The 20,848-nt window shown below is 38.6% G+C and overlaps 1 long non-coding RNA gene across 1 annotated transcript in view; it reads left to right on the plus strand.

Moving 5' to 3' along the window:
- Positions 1 to 4,175, plus strand: part of LOC131894745 (uncharacterized) — an 88,588-nt gene extending 84,413 nt beyond the window's left edge. The window contains exon 4 of the long non-coding RNA XR_009374995.1: positions 3,968 to 4,175. This is a non-coding gene — a long non-coding RNA (uncharacterized LOC131894745). The remainder of the gene's footprint in view (positions 1 to 3,967) is intronic.
- The last annotated feature ends 16,673 nt before the right edge of the window (positions 4,176 to 20,848 follow it).

Consider the following 20,848-nt stretch of genomic DNA (forward strand, 5'->3'; position numbering starts at 1 on the left):
GGAAAGATCTTCACCAATCCCACATGTAACAGAGAGCTGATCTCCAAAATATATAAAGAACTCAAGAAACTAGACATCAAAATACCAAATAATCCAATTAAAAATGGGGTACAGATTTAAACAGAGAATTCTCAAGAGAAGAATCTCATATAATCCTTCCTCCCTCTTTTCAACTGGGATTGTGGAGCTCAGCCTCGTGCCTGGTTGAGCCCAGTTGAAGAGAGGGAAGAGGGAATATATGAGCAAGGAAGGGTCAAGATCATGAATGGGACATCTACAGAGGCAAATGAACCAAGCTCACAGGAACTCACAAACTTTAGATGACAGCTGTGGAACCTGCATGGGACTGGATTAGACCCTCTGCATATGGGAGACAGCTTTGTAGCTGGGTCTGTTTGAGGGGCTCCTGGCAGTGGGATCAAGATCTATCCCTGGTGCATGAGCTGGCTTTCTGTATCCCATTACCTATAGTCTGATACCTTGTTCACCCTTGATGCAGTGGGGAGGGACTTGATCCTACCTCATTTGAATGTACCAGGCTTTGCTGTGTCCCTATGGGAGGACTTACCCTTTTGGAGAAGGGGGTGGGAGATTGGCCAGGGGTAAGGCAAGGGGAGAACAGGAGGAGGGATAAGAGGGGGAATCTGTGATTAGTATGTAAAATGAATAACAAATATTTTTTAAATAAAAAAGAAAGTGATTTGGAAAAAAAGAATCTCAAAGGGCAGACATTTAAGGAATTGCTCAACATCCTTAGTCACCAGGGAAATGCAAATTAAAACAACTCTGAGACATCTCACACCTGTCAGAATGGGTAAGATCAAAAACACTGATGACAGTTTATGTTGGAGCAGATGTGGAGTAAGGGGAACATTCCTCCGCTGCTAGTGAGAGTGCAAATTTGTACAGCCACTTTGGAAATCAGTATGGCAGTTTCTCAGAAAATTGGGAATCAGTGTACCTTAAGACCCATTTTTGGGCATATACCAAAGGGATGCTCAATCATACCACAAGGACACTTGCTCAGCTATGTTCATAGCAGCAGCATTCCTAATAGCCTGAACCTAGAAACAATCTAGATGCCCCTCAACCAAAGAATGGATAAAGAAAATGTGGTACATTTACATAATAGAGTACTACTCAGCTGTAAAACACAATGAAATCATGAATTTTTCAGACAAATGAATGGAAGTAGAAGAAAACTATCCTGAGTGAGGTAACCCAGACCCAGAAAAATAAACAGAGTATATACTCACTCATAAATAGATATTAGATATAAAGCAAATGATAACTAGGCCACAATCTATAGCCCCAAGCCTAGGTAACAAGAAGGACCTCAAGAGGGATGCATGGATAGTCCTGGGAAGGAGAAATAGATGAGATCTCCTGAGTAAACCTGGGGCAAGGGGGAGGGGAAAGGGGAGAGGATGGGAAATGGGAACATAATGGATCTGGATGGTCAAGTTGGGGGAAGGACAGAGAGGGAGAACAAGGAAAGAGATAACTTGATAGAGGGAGCCATTATGGGGTTGGGGAGAAACCTGGTACTAGGGAAGCTCCCAGGAATCTACAAGGATGAACCTAGCTTCTCGAATATTATTAAGGACCCGCTTTAATAATCTTCCCGGGGCGGGGCTGGAGAGATGGCTCAGAGGTTAAGAGTACTGACTGATCTTCCAGAGGTCCTGAGTTCAATTCTCAGCAACCACATGGTGGCTCACAATCATCTATAATGAGATCTGGTGCCTTCTTCTGACCTGAAGGCATATATGCAGGCAGAACACTGTATACATAATAAATAAATAAAATCTTAAAAAAAATTCTTCCCAGGGGCTCAGAAGAGAGGCTACGAATGGCAAAAATTATTTTTGGGAAATGAATCTAAGTACAACATGCTCTTTTGGCCATCTACTTTATTCCTCTGGGATAAAATCCTATCTACACAGTTTCAGTTCTGTTCTTGTGCCTAGCTCCTTTCTTGCCTGCTGTCCCTTCTAAGTTCTATCTTAATTCTCTCATCCTAGTTCTGCCCCATCTTGGTCTTTCTTCTCTTGTTCTTATGCATCTTATTCTTTCCCATCTGGCTCTTCCTTATCTGCCATCTCATTCTTCTCGTTCTCCATCTAGTTCTTCAGTGAAAATCCTCAAAATCCTCTCTAAGTCTCAGAGGTTTACAATTATATACCCATACAATAGCAGTGCTATAGCCAAAGCAAGGTCACCAGGGTTGAATTCTTACAGAGTCATAAAGGCAGACAGGAGTTTTCCTGAGGCAGTGACCATCAGGTTTTCTTTTACAACCCAAAAAGGGAGTGCTAAAGGAATAGGTCAACTGAGAGCTAAAATCGGCTAATATATCAGAAAAAGGGAATTTATGTGCTCAAACTACATTCCTAGAAGTGGTTAGGTAAAAATGTTAGGAGTCTATAATGTTAGTAAGGCTGTATAGGAAAGGAGGGTCTCAGCTTAAATTGCACAAGAAATAAAGCTATCCACCTGACCTAGGAGACAGGCATTATTTCCATATGGATGCTTGACAGGTATTTTAGATAAATACACTGTTAGGAGTTTTTGGAAACATATATAGCATACAAGAAAATCATTGTAGGAACCAGCTGATTATATATATATATATATATATATATATATATATATATATATATATATATATATATATATGCTAAAATATCACCAAGACTTCTTTAAGCCATGGCTTGACCTTTGGAAAAGTCCTTGACCTTTCCAAGTAGTAGCTTTTCTGATAGTAGCTGGATTCCATTACATTTTCCTGTGGCTTGCAGCACCAGCTAAGACTCCAAGCAGTAGTGGAGAGGGTACCTGAACTGGCCTTCTCCTGTAATGAGATTAGTGACTACACTAATTGTCATCACAAAACATTCATCTAGTAACTGATGGAAGCAGATGCAGAGATGTACAGTCAAGCACTGGACCAAGCTCCAGACGTCAAGTTAAAGAGAGGGAGGAAGAATTATATGAGCAAGGGGGTCAAGATCATGATGGGGAAACCCACAGAGACAGCTGACCTGAGCTCATGGGAGCTCATGAACTCTAGACCAACAGCTAGGGAGCATACATGAGACTGACCTAAGCCCTTTGTAGGTGGGTGATGGTTGTGTGGCTTGGTCTGATTGTGGCCCCTAGCTGTGGGACCAAGATCTGTCCCTTGAGCTGCCTTTTTAGAACTTATTCCCTATGATGGAATGCCTTGCTCAGCTTTGATGCAGCAGGAGGAGCTTGGTCCTGCCTCAACGTGATATGCCATGCTTTGTTGACTCCTGTGGAAGGCCTTACCCTTTCTGAGGGGTGGATGAGGGGTAGAAAAGAGGTAGGAAGAGGGGATGGGATGAGGGGAGAGAGGGGAAGCTATGGTTGGTATGTAAAATGAATAAAAAATTTAATAAGAGAAGTGTAGATCTGTACTTTAATGATTAATATTTCTGCTAAATGTGACAAACACAGTCACTTATGTTTTATTGCACAAAGAAAACATATCTAATACTGATATTTACACATGGAAACTACAGCTGCTTCTTAGTATTCAATTAGATTGTTATCAGATAAATTTACTCTAAGTTGAAATATCCTAAATTTAAATGGATTCAATATACCCAACCCATTAACAATCATCATTTATCTACACAAAACAATCTATAGAATACCAGTTGTTATTCTCTGTGATCCTGCTTCAGGTGAGATGTTCAGGCTGGCTGCCTATCATTACAAGGAAGTATGATATGCTTTTGACAGTCTGGAAAAAATGAGAACTAAAATTTAGAGTGCAGTTTATGAATGTGTATCATTTTGAATCACTGTAAATTAAAAGGCAAAACATATGAGAAGCAAGAGTTTGTAGGTCTAGGCCACTCTTGACAGGGCAGACAGGTGCTGTGATCTGGGTCCTTCCCTTGCAAAGTGCCACTGAAATGCAGTCTTTGTCCTTCCTCAGGGGTAGAATTCATGGGAATGAGTTCAGAAGAAATGGAAGACATCTCATCTCAACAAACATACAATTTATCAGAAGAGTCATTTTTCCTAAGATCACCATCAGGAATTCCCATTGGCTTGCTCCAAGACTTATGTGAAATTAGCTTACAATATGTGTTATCCTTTTATGAGTATATTTTCTTATCTACTAAAGAATTTTGTTATGACAAGGGAATCAATCTTACTGAGATTTATGTTTAATCATTCAATTAATATTTGGGAATTAGGAGACCAACTGAACATTTATTAGTAGATTAACAGCAAGTAAATATTGAAGATACATATCACATGCATAGGTTTCTCAGTTTTAAGTGACATTTGCATCCAGAAGATATCATGTGCAGCAAAATTGTACCCTAAAGGAAACAGAACTTAGGGGAAAAGAGGTTTGTATGAATTGCAAATGTATGCACCATCATCATCAAAAATACTAAAAAGAACTGAATGCAGATGAATGAATACCAAATGGGGAATAATAGAGAGGGGTCTTAATGGTAAAAGAGATAAAGGGGAGAGTAGAAGAGGAAGTATTGATTAAGGTTTTGCAAAAGACATAAGAAAACCTACTATTTTATAAATTCCATATGTGCGTGCGTTCACAAAAATATAGTTTAATTGGAATTACCCTATACAAAGGATAATATTCCTTCCAGAAGCTATAGGTTTCCAAATAAAAAACCTAAAGCCAGGAATGGAACATCTCTCTGGTGATATTTTATTTGTACTTATCTGGGATCAGAGGAAAAAGCCAGCCACTATATTAAACATAGAGGTCAGTCAGTGGTAGTACATGCCTTTAATCCTAGCATTCGGGAGGCAGAGATTCATCTGGATCTCTGTGAATTCAAGGCCACACTGGGAACAGAGCCAGGCATGGTGGCATACACCTTTAATCCCAGTCCTAGTTAACCATAGAGGTCTGGAGGTCTGGACAGACAGACAGGAAATGATAGAGCTGGGTGGAAAAAGGAAGTGATGAAGCTGGATGGAGAAAGAAAGTAAGATAGCAGAACAGAGAAAGGTATATAGGCATGAGTATACAGGAAGTAGCTCTCTCTGGAGGCTGAGGAGTTGGTAAGGTGAGGTTGGCTGTGGCTTGTCCTATTTTTCTGATCTCTCAGTTTTTACCCCAATAGCTGGCTCTGTTTTTTTTTTTTATTAATAAGACCATTCAGCAATTTGTCTTCCACACCTCTCCTTGATATGTTGATCAGCTATGTTCCTGAGACCCTCATACAACACAGACTGTCATTGCTCTTAGTTATCTACACAAACTTGATGGTAAGTAAGTCCTGTTACTGAAGACACCATGTATTTTAATTACAGGAAATGGGGAAATCCATTTTTTTAACTGAATAGGGAAATGTGCTCTCTGTTAAATAGCTTCTATAGTGTTGAGTATTGTTATACAGGCTGCTAGGGGAGAAAAGGCATGAATACTCTTACCCAGTTGTGAACCCTGTGAATTATAACAATAATAGTAAGGCAAGATATTCCTGAGGATGCAATAGTTCCATGTAGCTGAAGTTTCCCTGTGTCCTGGCCTGCTGGCAGTTGGGATAAATCTCTCCCATTTGCGTCCCCCAAGTAAACACACAGAGACTTATATTACTTATAAACTGTACGGCCATGGCAGGCTTCTTGCTATCTGTTCTTATATATTATCAAGGTATAGATTAATAGAAATGGGCTGAATATAAGAGTATAGATTAATAGAAATGGGCTGAATATAAGAGTAAGAGCTAGACAATGATAGGCCTGAGCTAATGGCCAAGCAGTTTAAATAATATAGGCATCTGTATGTTTATTTTATAAGTGGGCTAAGGGAATGCTGGGGCTTGGCGGGATCTAGAGAGAAAACTCTCCAGCTACAAAGAACAGGTTTTCTTTTCTTTCTTTCACTTTTTTTCACATGTTGTACTGGCTGGTTTTGTGTGACAACTTGACACAAGCTAGAGTCATCAGAGAGGAAGGAGTCTCAGTTGAAGAAATGCTTCCATGAGATCCAGCTATAAGGTATTTTCTTAATTAGTGATCAGTGGGGGAGGGCCCAGCCCATGATGGATGGTGACATCCTGAGCTCGTGGTCCTGGCTTCTGTAAGAAAGTAGGCTGAGCAAGCCAGGGGAAGCAAGCCAGTAAGCAGCATCCCTCCATGGCCTTTGCATCAGCTCCTACCTCCGGGATCCTGCCCTATTTGAGTTCCCATGCTGACTTCTTTCAGGGGTGAACAGCAATGGGGAAGTATAAATCAAATAAACCCTTTCCTCCACAACTTGCTGTTTGACTATGGTGTTTTGTTGCAGCAACAGAAATCCTAAGAGACAAGTCAAAGGTATCTGTTCATATCTCACTTCTGACCTGTAAGCCAGCCTGATCTACATAGTTAATTCTGTGTCATCCAGAGCTATATAGAGAAAATCTGCCTCAAAAAAACAACAGCACATACACACACACACACACACACACACACACACACACACACACACACACACTGTCTGCTACCTCTGATAGGTTGACCATACTCTGATGATTGACCCTACACTGATGAGTATTTATATTGGCAGCACTAATTGGGTTTGTTAGATTACAAAAACCAAACAAAATGAAAAAGGACAAGGTGTTGGGGGAGTTTGGGGACAATGGAGAATATCTTAGATAATATGTAGAAGAGTGAGAGGTAATAGTAAGAGAATATATTAGAGAGTTAGGGAGAAGAGGAGAAGGCCACTATGAACAAAATATATGTGAGTATTAAATTCTCCAAGAATTAGTAAAAACAGTATATTTAAAAAAGACAGCAGCTTTCCAATTAGAAAAATACTAAAACACACACAAGATTTCTTACCTGAAAATAGAGTGATGGATAGAATGTGTAGAAATGTTTACCTTGTTGAATTTGTAGATAAAAACAATAGGCATGAAGATTTAAGACAAGGCCACATGAATGCTTCTAAGTGGGTAAATGTCAAGCCAAGAAGAGGGGACAGTATGGGGGACTGCGCATCTTGAATATCACTCTAGACATCTGTGCTTGCTTACTTCCTCTTGATTTGATAGTTGTGTGATCTGCAGCTCTTTTCTGATGGCTGTAAACATGAAAGGGACGGGAAACCACTTAGGAAGCTCTGTTAACTTCTTTGTTATACTTATTTCATTCTCCCTTTACCATTTGTATGTGAGTTAATTTGCATTATAGTGGCAGATTGTACATTCAGTAACATGGATGGATGTTAAAAACATAATGTGGAGATGAGAAGGTAAGAAACAGCAGGGGATATATTGCACACAACTATTTATGTAAATTAAAAACATAAACATGGCACTACATATTTTACAAGGATATACATGTATTTAAGGGCCTTTTTCAAGCACAGCAGAGATAGCAGGTGTCTGTGGGGAGGAAGAGGAGTTGCAATTTGCACACAGACAAGAGTAAACACAACACAAAGCTAAACAAGAGAAAAGAAAGAAGTCTCCCAAGTATTGATGAACATAGCATACTGCATACAACATAGCATAATTAAGTCAGCCCCTGTGGATAAGAACAGTGGTTTCTTGTTCCTGATGAGGTATTAGGGAAGATGGCTTATGTGTCCTCACTAACCCACTACTCTGCTAGTCTAGGATCTCACTAATGACAATTCCTATTCCATGCAGGCCAGTTAAAAATTCCATTGTCTCAAATCCTGCTTGGGTTGACTTTGGTCTCTGGGCTACCGTCACTGGGTTCTGGGTCTACCACTGGAGGAAATCAGACCATGGCAGAATCTACAATTTAATTTAAGAACTGATTTTGGAATGTCTAGTTTGGGAGTCATATGAGCTGTCATTGGAAATAAGAAACTCTCTCTAATTGGAGGTTTTTTCAACAGTACCACCCCCACCCTCTATCCCTACACCTGGATCTGCAGTCTTTCTAGTCTATGTCAGCAGTTAGTGATGCTAGGATCATGGGACAGCTACTGTCTTCCCAGAGCTACTGAATGCAGAGCCACTATGAACCTTGGGAGTCATTCACATGAAAGATGGCTGCTACTCCTTAAGTTCCCAGTCTCCCTCTTGCTCTGTAATGACTTACCATCTCTTCTTTGCCATTATCTTTTCCTTCTCAGATCAGATCATGGATCAGCCAATTTCCCTTAGAGTGAAAATCATTCCCCATTTCAGAACCTTTCTACCCAAGCAGTGGCTCACTGTTCTTTCTGCTTTGTTGGTAAATTTCTACAGGAACCTTCTCCATCTCCTGTGTTACCCTCAATACAACAGGACAAATGATGCTCACTTTTTCCACTGTGGTATCCCTGACATCTTTCTAATGTATTACTTTGTTCTGTGGCATAACTAAGACTAAGTGAATAAATAGAAAAAGTCTCTTAGCTTCTAAAGTTGTTCACTATCTAACATGTCATAGTCAGCAGTCTGATAAAATACAGAAATTTCCCAATTTAATAGAATAGATCTACTAGTTAGAAAATCATATGCTGATTTTTGGGTTACATTATTAATTTTTTCATCTTATCACTAGACCTAGTAGTTTATCCATTTCTTCAAAATTTAGTTTCCTTTAAATTCTGATTCTTCCACTAGCATTCATGCATTTTTTTCTGCTCTTTTTTGGGTCTTCTCCTTTCACTGATAATCTTAAATATTAATGAGCCTTTTTTAAATATATTTAGACATATTTAATCTGCTTTATGTGTATAAGTGTTATACCTGCATGTATGTATATGTATCATGCATGCCTGGTGCCCATGAAGGTCAGAAGATGTTATCAGCTTCCCCAAACTGGAGTTACAGGGAGTTGTAAGCCATTATATGGGTGCTGGGAACCAATCTCAGGCAATCTGCAAAATAAACAAGTGCCATTAACTACTGAGCCATTTCCACAGCCCAAATCTTCTATCAATTCTTCAGGTTGTTGACTAATTTAGGGATAGATATACAGCTGTGTCCACTGAGATGCAGAACTAAACTTCTAGACATCTAGAAGACACTTGTTTTCTTTAGTGTTTCACTGCTGCTTCAACATATTTACAACTTTCAGTAGCCACTTTAAAATTTCTGACTAACATGTGATCATCATGCATTTTATAGGCATTTTATCATTTTTTTTGTGATAATATATATTTACTGTATTATGATAAATATCTTATATTCAGTGTATTTTATCATGTGTGAACACTTTGTCATGATCAGATGAGAGCATTTAACATTTCCATCTCCTTATTTCCTTATGTTTGGAGACTGTCAGCTCCTTCTCCTTTTCTTCATAATAATGTTGCTGTGAACTAAGATTTTCAAAATTATACTCATTGCCCCCCACCCCCTCAAGTAGAATTATTTGTCATTTTCCCTAAATTCTTCCATTTGATGGTCTTACCGTATGCACAGTCTCTTAGTCTGGATGGACCAATCTTTGATCTCTCCTGTCTGGCCTTCCTTTGTCTCCCACATTAACTGTTTGAGACCTGTCATGGTCTCTACTCTCCATCCCTACTGTGGACATTTCTACAGTGTTTCAGCATTTACAACCAGAGTGACATTTTTTTCTTTGAACCACTACTGAAATCATCTCCCCAATTGCAAATAGAATCCTTCACCCAAATCCCGTTTTCTACAGATTGCTGTATTAGAAGGTTCAAACTGGCTAACAAAGGATTTAAAATCACATGCTCATTGTACAAACTCATTTTCTGTCTTTCCTCAATGCTTTTTAATTTTCAGCACCACCCTTCATACAGATAGTTTTGCATAGAATTCTTTACTGGGTATAGTCTGTGATTTGGAAGGGTTTCTTCCAACAGAAAATTAAGAGTTGTGTGATTATTACTGAAAAAAAAAAGATGTTTCTTTTATCTTTCTCCATCATCTCAAGTTTCAGCTCTGAGTCAAGGTCCTGGCACCAATTTTTAAAAAAGAACTCTTAATAGGAACCCTGTAGCCTGTCTTAGTAGTTGGAGCACCTATCACTTATCTAGTCACACACCCATCTAGCCTCTTCTCTATCCATCCATCTTTATCTATCATAGAGCCTATGTAGTTCAATGCTGTATAATAACATTTAAATATATAAAATGCAGGATTTTATACTTCATTGAAATTAATTACCATGAAATTATTGGAAAGAGTTAATTTTAATAATATTTATTAACCTTCACCTTTTCAAAGAATTGTTTCAAATTAGTATATTTAGTATCTTGGGCCTATGGACTCATATTCATTTTTCCTGTTGGTATCTACAAGGTTTGTATACTTAGAACTTCATAACTCATAGCCAGGAAGATTGATGCTCTGTTGAAATTCTTGTACATTGTATTCTCTAGGAGTCCCAAGCTTACAACAGGCATTTCAGAAACTGAAATATGTATGCTGGCATAGTAGTTACATTTAGGCCAGAGGTGTTCAACCTGTGGGTCATGACTCTTCTGTCAGGGCGGGGGTATCAAATGACCCTTTCCCAGGGGTCTCATATCTCATATCAGATATTCTGCATATGAGATATTTACATTGTTGAAGGTGTCCCCTGCATGTGTCATATAGGAAAGCAACCCATTTGAAGAGATAAGAATGAAAACCCAGTGAAGCTTGACTGGGGAATCTAATGCCAGGTGGTTCATTGTCAGCATAAAACATGGTACAATTTGGGAAAAGGTTTCTAGGCAACCATCAGTTCAATCAGTCCAATTTCAGATGCACAATAAAGTTTAAAGTATGAATACATAGTGCCTCTTCTACAAAATACATGTGACCATCAGAGTTGGTTCTATAGCTAAAAGGCCTAGAATCTAGTGTGGTCTCTGACTACATAGAGGTCAGTAGGCCATAAAGTACATGTGACATCTCCCCTAAGAATGAGTGATGGTCTAGGGAGGGAAGAGTTTGGAATAACCATTCTGGGGAGTTAGGGTGAAGTCTGTGCCTTCAGATAGCAAAAAGGTCACCAGGTTATTAACAACCTTCACTCTCAGCTCTCTGGATGGAATGCAGGTATTTGATTTGCATCTCCTCCATCCAGGAGACATCCTGGCATGATTTACATTCCTGATTATCTTAGTGCTTCTTGGTGAACATAAGGACTTCTGTGTTCCCAACACATTATGATTCATAATAGTAACAAAATTACAGTTATGAAGGAACAACAAAAATAATTTTATGGTTGGAGGTCACCACAACATGAGGAACTATATCAAAGAGTTACAGCATTAGGAAGGTTGAGAACCACTATTTGACAGTTTAATGACTAGAAAGGCATGACCTGTACACTTTGGAATATCTATAAAATGGACAGGTTACTCCCACTGAGCAAACTTAGGTCAAAACTCTGTAAGATATCACTCTTTTTCAGTGTTCCCCATTACTCCATGTTCTTACTAGAGAATGTTGTCAGAAATGATCCCACAATGATGCATTGATGTGTTTCTGAATTTATATTTTATTACTCAGTTAAACAAAGTTTTATTCAACAAATTGTCAAATGGTTGTAATAGTGAATGTTGAGAATATTTTCAGGCATCACTGACTGGTCAGAAAAGCTAGGAACACTGCTTTTAAGCAAAAAATTAGGAATTGGGGAGATAGCTTCATGAGCAAAAGTTTTCATACTCAAGCATGAAGATCTGAGTTTAGATTTCCAGGACCATGTGAAAAACTGGTCACATTAGTTTATATCTGTACCAAAGCACTGGAGAGTAAAGATGGGCATATCCTCAGGGTCACTAGATATCTAGTCTTGCCAGTTGGTGAGTTCCATATTCAATCTCAAAAAATAAGGTGGGAGGCAATTGAGGAAGACACGCGACATTGACTTCTGATATGCAGGGGAGGCAATTGAGGAAGACATGCAACATTGACTTCTGATGTGCAGGGGCATATACACATACATGTACATAGCATGAGCAGACTTGTATATAACAAATACGTAGAAAAATAGAATGTTAATAGGATTCTTATATAAGTGCATTTCAGAGTACTCATTCTTTTTGAGATAGATGTGAACTTACATCCTTCATAGAGAATAATACTTACTAGATTTCTATGAAAATAGTAATATTACATCAATAACTTACACAAGAGGGTATAACAGTAGCTAATTTTTTAAATGATACTTGTCCTAAGGCATTTTTGAGCTGTATTCACTACATTGTTTTGAAGAAATAGTCTTTTGGTGAAGAAAATTATAATTAAAATATAAGCAATGTTTTCCAGAAAAAATTAATGAAAAATTATATTCTTCTGAGTAAATTCTAACCCTTTTATGCCAAAGTATTACCTTGATCTCAGAGAAGAATGACAATAGTTAGCAGTTCTTTTGTTATAATATTTACATCCCATTCTGTTTGTGGCTTCACAGAGATGTATCTTTGATTTATGATTGCACTATGCAAGAGTCAGGGAAATCTTTCCAAGCCATGGCTATCCTTCTGAGAGCTATTTTGTGGGGACTTTATGTCCCAAGCTACAGTGTTGGGAAGGGACCTAAACTCCAGGCAAAGGCTTTGATCATTGCCTCCCATTTTTCCAAGCCCAGCAAGGCATAGTCCAAATCATGTGTTGCCTGCATGGCACTGCTAATTACTTCTATTAACTTAATGGCTAGAGTACCCTGGAATAATACATTTTAAAGTTGTGAACTAAAAATGGTAATATACTAGTTTTGGTGCTGTCAGAGTGAAATCTCCCTATCAAAATTCCAAGAGTTGGAAGATTAATTATATTTACACAACCTTTTTTTCCTCTTGACCAGTCACTAACAAATTGTGGCTATACATGGAGTCTTATTTGTGAAATAATTTGGGGTTATTATCTCAAGTGAAGTGCTGCTAATTTTGTTGTTGTAGTAATGTGCTGACTGCAATACTTCCACTCTATCTCTCAGGGTTGGGATTACCTTAAAATCTTTTGAAAATGAAACCAAACATTGTTTAACTTTTAGAATAACCTTTACAGAGCTAACAAGATTCCTAATGAATAAACTCACTGCACTGTATTTTGTTGGGCTTTATAAAAACAAATCGGAGTTAATTGCCATTATGATGGGGACTAGCAGAACTACTCCAGTGAGGGTATTTTTTCATTCCTTTTTCTTTGTTTCATAATTAAAGTTAGGCCATAGTTTTCAGTGTAATCCCTAGGATCTCTCCCAGAGCTTGGCCAGACGAGGCAGTCCCTTGTTAAGGAAAAGGTTCTCATTTGGGCAATTGACTAAACTTGACTGCAGTGGTATCAATTGTAGGTATATTATTGTATTCATTTTACTAAAGGGCACATCACTTTTTCTCCTCAAGGAATTTTTAGCAAGTGGTTAAAAATAACCTTTCAGAAAGGTTATATTACTGCCGAGGCCTAGCCAAACCTTTTGGATGGAAATCTACATCCATCATACTCAGATCTGTCAAACTAAGTCTAGTGAGTAGTTCAGTAGACATAAGGTTGAATTCAAATGTCACTGTGCCATGTTTCATGAAAAACCAGCTGGCCAAAGTGACCTTTACGTGCCAACATTCCATTTTGTAGTTTGAAAGGTAAGAAAAAGCTGGTCTGCAAAACTATACAGCTTCAGGACCACTGGAGAGAGCCAAGACTGATTCAAATTTGAATTCTGAAATGGTCAGCTTTGGCCAAAGATGAACAAAATCTAATCACTTTGTAATTTTCATTCAGGTATTAACCAAAAAGTTTCTTTTAGGACTGAATAATGTATACTCACAGTCAAGAAAATATTGGTTTATCCATGATAGAAAAAGCCCTGTTTACTTAGAACACATTTGTTTTAAAGATACTTCTTTTCCTGTGACTATTAACTTTCCCATAGTTATCACCTAATCTTGGAAAAATCACAAAACAAAATCAGCAATTAGTCATTAAAGGCAGGTAGCAATGAGGGAAGTTCACTCATGTGAGAAGAAAATCACCATAATGCAGGATCTTGCTTGCAATGGAGACAAAAGAATTAATTGAAACATTTTTTCAGAGAACACATGAAAAAATAGTATTGTCACTCAATGAACCTTCCTACACATTGTGTGCATGGTCATTTATAGGTAGCTCCAAATGTGTGAACCACAAACCAAAGATTCCTTTAACCAGCCACTCTACCTAGAAAGGTTGAAACATTTTTTTTTAAAATAATTCAGTTTTTATTGAAAATGCATTGTTTCGTGATATATTCTGATCATGGTTTTCCCTCCTCCTACTCTCCTCAGATCACCCCACTTCCCCACACACCCAAATCCACACCCTTTGTTTGTCTCTCATCAGAAACCAGACAGTTAAAACAAACAAAACAACAAAACAAAAACCAGAAAAAAACAAAGTAAACAGAGGGGGAAAAAAGAACCAAGAAAAAAAACACAAGAAACACTTACAGATGAAGTGACACATTTGGACACTCAGAAATCCCATAAAAACACAAAATAGGAAAACCACAACATATAAGCCAAGTTAAAAAGTGCCCAGCAAAGCATTATGAGACAAAATCCCCCTCAAGAGTACCATTGAGTTCCTTTCATTAGAGAACTAATTTTTCCTTTGTAAGAGGTTGTCATTAGAGATAGCTTCTGGTTAGGGATAGTGATATATGTGTACTTCCTTTCTCAGTGCTGGGACCCCATCTGGATTATGACCATTAAGGCCCTATGCGTGCTGTCATAGTCTTGTGAGTTCAGATGAGCATTGACCCTGTAGCGTCTAGAAGGTCTTGTTTCCTTGGTGTCTTTCATCCCCACTGGCTCTTACAATATTAGGCTAAAACATTTTGAAGTAAGGCTTCACATACATGTCTAGTTGCCATTTTATTCTACTTTCTTATGCAATGAGTCGATCTAGATGAAATATTGCATCTACATTTATTTTCTGCCTCTTTTAGAACATTGGTGAGAACAAGTTAGCAGTTCCTATTTATGGTGTATAAACCCCTGCCCCCAAGCTTGTCTTGTTGAATTCTAGGTGGTATCTGAATGGTGGGGTCATGCTGCCAAGAGTGGTGATTCCTTTTGGTTCCCTACTCTTTCTTTTTTATCCTGTTTTTAAGTAATTAATCTACTTTTTGGCTTTTTCTACTTTCTATATGCTTATAATTACCTGGAGTATAACTCAATTATACTACTGTTTTTGTGCAGACTAAATTTCTATCTATTTACTATACATATCAACTACAGTATTGTCTTATTCAGTGTTCTATTGCTGTGAGGAGGCACCATGACCAAGCCAACTATTATAAAAGAAAACATCTAATTGGGGCTTGCTTACAGTTACAGAGGTTTACTCCATTATAATCATATCAGGGAGCATGGAAGCATGCAAACAGACATGGCATTGGAGAAGTAGCTGGGAGTTCCACATCCAGATCCCCAGGCAGCAAGAGGAGAGAGGTACTGTGCCTGGCTTGGGCTTCCATTTTGGGGGGAAGGATTTGAGACAGAGTTTCTGTGTGTAGCTTTGCACCTTTCCTGGAACTCACTCTGTAGCCCAGGATGGTCTCAAACTTACAGAGATACACCTGCCTCTGCCTCCCAAGTGCTGGGATTAAAGGCATGCACCACCACCACCTGGCTCTGGATTAGGATTCTTAAACCTCAAAGACCACCAGTGACATATGTTTTCCAACAAGGCCATACCTACCCCAACAAGGCCACACCTCCTATCCTAAGTACTGCCATTACTTGATGACTAAGCATTCAAATATATGAGTTTATGGGGTCATTCTTTGTGGTGATATTTTATTTGTGCTGAAATGTGATATTTTATTTGTATGTTAATAAATAAAGTTTGCCTGGAGATCAGAGGTCATAGCCATAAACAGAAGTGAGGCAGTGGTAGCACATGCCCTTAATCCAATCACATGGCCGGCAGAGTCTCTGTGTGTTCAAGGAGACTGCCAAGTGTGGTGACACATGCCTTTAATCCCATTACCAACCATAGAGACCTGGAGGTCTGTGTAGACAGGCAGTGAAAAGGAAGTGATGTGGTTGGGCTTAGAGCTAATCAGAAGGCAGAACAGGAAGGTAATAAAGGCACAGGTTAGACAGGAAGAGGCTCTCTTGGGAAGCTACAGTGAGGTGGTAAGCTAAGGTTAGTTGGTGGCTATTGCTCTGATCTCTATGGCTTGCACCTCTGTATTTGGCTCTGTGTTTCTTATTTAATAAGACTGTTTAGAAATTCATCTATAATTCTTATTCAACCACATTCCATCCCCTGGCACCCATAGACTTATAACCATATCAAAATGCAAAAATTCATTCAGTCCAAACTTCGAAAGTCCAAATAGACCATAATAATCTGAACACTTTTTAAAAGTCCAAAGTTCAAAGTCTCTGATACTCATGGTAATCCATTAACTGTAACCCACTCTAACATCAAAATTACAAAGCAGATCACATATCACATACTTTCAACATACAATGGCTCAGAATATACATTACAATTCCAACAGGGAAGAAAGGTATCATAGTAGAAAAATATTGGACCAAAGCAAGATCTAAAACCAGCAGGACAAATTTCAAACTTTGCTTCTTCATGTCTGATGTCAATGTGCTCTTCAATCTCCAACTCTATTTAGCTTTGTAGACTGAAACACACTTTTCTCTTGGACTGATTCCATACCTGTTTTGCAGATTTTCTATGCAGGTGTGTCATGACTATGGCATCTCTAAAATTTTGGGTCCCTAAGGCAATTCAGGCTTCATCCTCACAGCTTCATGAAATGGCCTCTATAGGCCTCCATGCAGGGACACCCCTGACACACATGTGGCCTCAGCAGCTTTCCTTAGGTGTAGAGGGAGATTCTACAACCTTTTTTTTTGTATCCTTGACTCTAAAGCCAGAACGATGATAAGATTGAAGCTGACAAGTTCTACTGCTTGTTGTGACTAAATTATGGCTGCCTTATTAAATTACATCTGTATCAGTTTTCTGTTGCTGATCATTTTCTTCATTGTTTAAGCTTTTCTTTAATTCCTTTTCACATGTTGGAAGCTAGGCTGTGTGGTATCTTGCCCTGAGATCACCACTCCCTTTATTCCATTTAGCATTTAGTTTTTCTTTAAACATTTAATCTCCTTGAGCACTGGACATAGGTCCATTACACTTATTGATACTCACTTTTCTTCAAACTGTACATTTTGCATTTTTCTTTGTCCAGCATGCTTTTTATCACTGTAGGTCTGCATTAGAATGACCACTAATGACCACACAACACAATCAATAGTAGGGTGTCTTGAATTCTCCTCTGCCAATGCTATTAACCCAAAACTTTTCAACTTAGCCTTAGGAAGATTTTCTTGAACAAGATCAGAAAGGAGCCACATTCTTCACCAAATACCACAAGAATAGTCTGTAGACCACTTATTAATATTTTTCCTCTCTGAAAATTCTTGAGCCAGGCTGTCATACTCTATATTCCCTCAGCACTGCTATCTTCCATGGTCCTACTAATTTGGTTCATTAAGCCCTACTTAAAGCATATAAATGCTTTCCTAAAAAAGCAAAGAGAGAGTATGGTCCTTTGAATAGGAATGGTTCCCATAGGCACATATATTTGAGTATGTGGACATTAGGGAGTGGCACTACTTGAGAGGGGTTATAAAGTGTGGCCTTGTTGGAGGAGGTGTGTCACTGGAGGTGGATTTGGGTTTCAGAATCCCAAGCCAGGCCCAGTGGCTCTATCTCTCTTCTTGCTGACTGCTGATCCAGATGTAGAATTTTCAAGCTACTTCTTCAGCACCATGTCTGCCTGAGTGCTTCCTGCCATGTTGATAATGGACTAAGTCTCTGAAACTGTAAGCAAGCCCCAATTAAATACTTTCCTTTATAAGAGCTTCAGTGGTCATGATGTCTCCTCAAGACAGAGAGCGAGTGTTCCTGGCTTAGACTTCTTAAACCACAAAGCCTTCAACAAGACCATGCCTACACCAACAAAGCCATACCTTCTAATCTTTCTAAATAGTGCTACTCCCTGATGACTAAGTATTCAAATGTATGAGCCCATAGGGGGTCATTCTTATTCAAACCATAAGTGTCATAGGATACACACATACATTTTTGCTCTCTGGATCTTTATTTTTAATTTCAAATTCAATTTTACATATGTTGGAAACATTTAGAAAGGTAATTATAGAGGCCTATAGACAGTTAGACAGAAATGTGTGTCTATCATTCCATGCAGACTTTCACCTGAAATCTGAAGTCACTTAAGGCTGCATCTTTTACCTCATGATAGATAAACAAGATTGTAGCAGGAATGTTAAATGGTCTTATCAATAAAATCAAACCTGGAGCCAGGAATTGGGGTGACCACTGGAAGATCAGAGAAGCAGAACAAGCCACAGCTACCTCACCTCGCCAATTCCTCAGCTGATCCTGTTTCCTCAGACTGGAAGCTTCTGTGTCCTCATCCGAATGAATCTCAGCTGAACTGTGCTGCTCAAAGCCTAAAAGTTTAACCAGCCAAAAGCTTCTAGTTTCTGGTCTTCATGCCTTATATACCTTTCTGCTTTCTGCCATCACTCCCTGGGATTAAAGGCTCTCTTTCTGGGATTAAAGGCATGAGTCACCATGCTTGGCTGTATCCTTAAACACACAGAGATCCAGGTAGATCTCTGCCTCTGGAATGCTAGGATTAAAGGCGTGTGCTACCACTGCCTATCCTCTATGTTTAATATTGTGGCTGTTCTGTTCTGTGACCCCAGATAAGTTTATTAGTGTGCACAATATTTTGGGGAACACAATACCACTACACAAGATCATGTTGACATTTGCCTTCTAAAGATCATAATGGTAGAAAATTTGAGAAAATGTGGAATAATCAATGATTGTTGAGAACCTAAGTGTTTGATATTAAGTGTACAAGTATGAAGAAGCTCTATTTTATCTTAAGGCTCAGAAAAAAGTTAGCTTGATGAAAAGGGATTAAAATATTTAGTAGAATACAAATAAATATTTTAGATAGCAGTATACCAAAGGATTTCTAGTTATCTTTATTCAATTTTAAATGGACCTCTTACTTAAGAAAACACAGCATCTTTATGTAAAAAATATCACATAAGTATCCCCCCAGTGGCATTTCCCACTTAAGATCTGATAATAAACAGAAGTGTATTCAACTTCACAGAGCTTTATGAGGCAAAAACAGTCCTGTGTGTGTAGGAGCTAAGCTTTCACTCATGCCCACAGATATCACTAGATGGTAGTTTTCAAATTCAAGATAAAACAATAGCTTGTGCTCAAGATCCCCAATGTTTAAGCTTTATTCAGTGGGACTTGTAGGTAGGAAGAAGAGAGAGCTCTCAGCCCTCTCACTTCTTATTTCCTATCTGAGGAGCTTGTGAGGAATCTCCTGGGCTCCTGATCTTGGAAAATTTAGGCTAGAAATTACTGCATGTTCAAACATGTGTTTTAACCACAGAATGCATCAGAAAATAGAATATGAAACTTCATGTCTATCTTTATTATGTAAGCTTGTTTTTTCCTCTTCCAGTTTCCCTAGAGTGTGAGTTGAATTATAGTCTGTATTAAAACAGTGGCCACCTTGGACTTGTGATCACTTTATGCAAGAGAAGGGCAAGCCCAGTGCTTCGGGCAGCTTGAGTTCATCCTTAGACCCTTAACAGAGTGATAGATGAAAGTTTCTTTTCATCAGCCCCCCCCCCCGGCTTCTCCATATTGTTTCAGTCTATAACTGGTTGGGCAGAGAAGAGATTAAACCCCATTATTGGTCTCTAAGTGTGTCCCTCCCAGCCTCTGTAACCAGGAAGTCTTGACATAAGACTCTCTTTTCAGAGAGAGCAACTTGGTTAAGAATTAATATTTTGCACTCAAATGGACAGTCAAATTTTAGGAGAACAGCCCAGAAACGTTTGCTTAACACATAGATGCATCATTGTCCTGATATTTTACAAATGACTCTTGAGCAGGTCCTATGTATTACACAGGGGTCTCTTTTCTCATAAATCATGAGATATTTCCTCTGTGGAACAGGAAAGAAAGTCAAGACTTTCTACCACTCTTAGGAAGACTTGAGAGCTTTGTGGAAAAAAAGCCATATGAGGCAGCATGGAGCTGTCAGCTGCAACACTCCAGGCAACGCAGGAGATTATTTTTATTGGAAGGCAATAAAGTCCAAATACTATCATTACAGGCCTTCTCCTAGCCTCTTTTCCAGCTTTCATTATTACTGCACAGCAGCCTCAGCAATTGTATTTGTCAACACTGTAGGGAGAACTCTGCAACCTGTTGGTGACTCAGTAAATTGGGATTTGCCTTGTGAATACTGATGTTTTGGAGAGCTCTGTCCTGGCAGCTTGGGAAGAGCCTGCCATTCAGAATGACATTTTATTCTGTGTATTGTGATTAGTTTTGCAGCAGAGTTTAAAAGTGTAATTGCTTTTGTAGTCTGAGGAAGAAACAAGCACTAAGCGGCTACATTTAGAGATATATGTAATTTGGGGGGGATGTTAAAAGAACGGTGAGATTTCAAAGATAGTACATGGATTTAAATAAATAAGGTTGTTTATTGGGAAACTTTGCCAAAAGGGCTACACTAATGGTAATACCACAACTCAAAAAATACAGTGGTTTCAAAATATAAAGAAAAGAGCATGATGAAACTAGGGTTCTGGTTAATTGATTACTTGGGAAAACTCAGACCATGATCTAAGTGAATAATTCATGGGGAGAGAATATTACAAATCAGAGTTGATGCTGCATTCATGTTAGCTATTAATAGAGCATATAGCCATTATTCTGATGTCAAATAAATGAACAGAACATTCTAATGTTCATTAAAATAAGAAAAATCCTTGATAGGAGAGGTTCTCATCTCACATGATTTGACTTTAGAGCAAAGC

The sequence above is a fragment of the Peromyscus eremicus genome, chromosome 17 (assembly GCF_949786415.1).
Source record: "Peromyscus eremicus chromosome 17, PerEre_H2_v1, whole genome shotgun sequence".
Classification (NCBI taxonomy): domain Eukaryota; kingdom Metazoa; phylum Chordata; class Mammalia; order Rodentia; family Cricetidae; genus Peromyscus; species Peromyscus eremicus.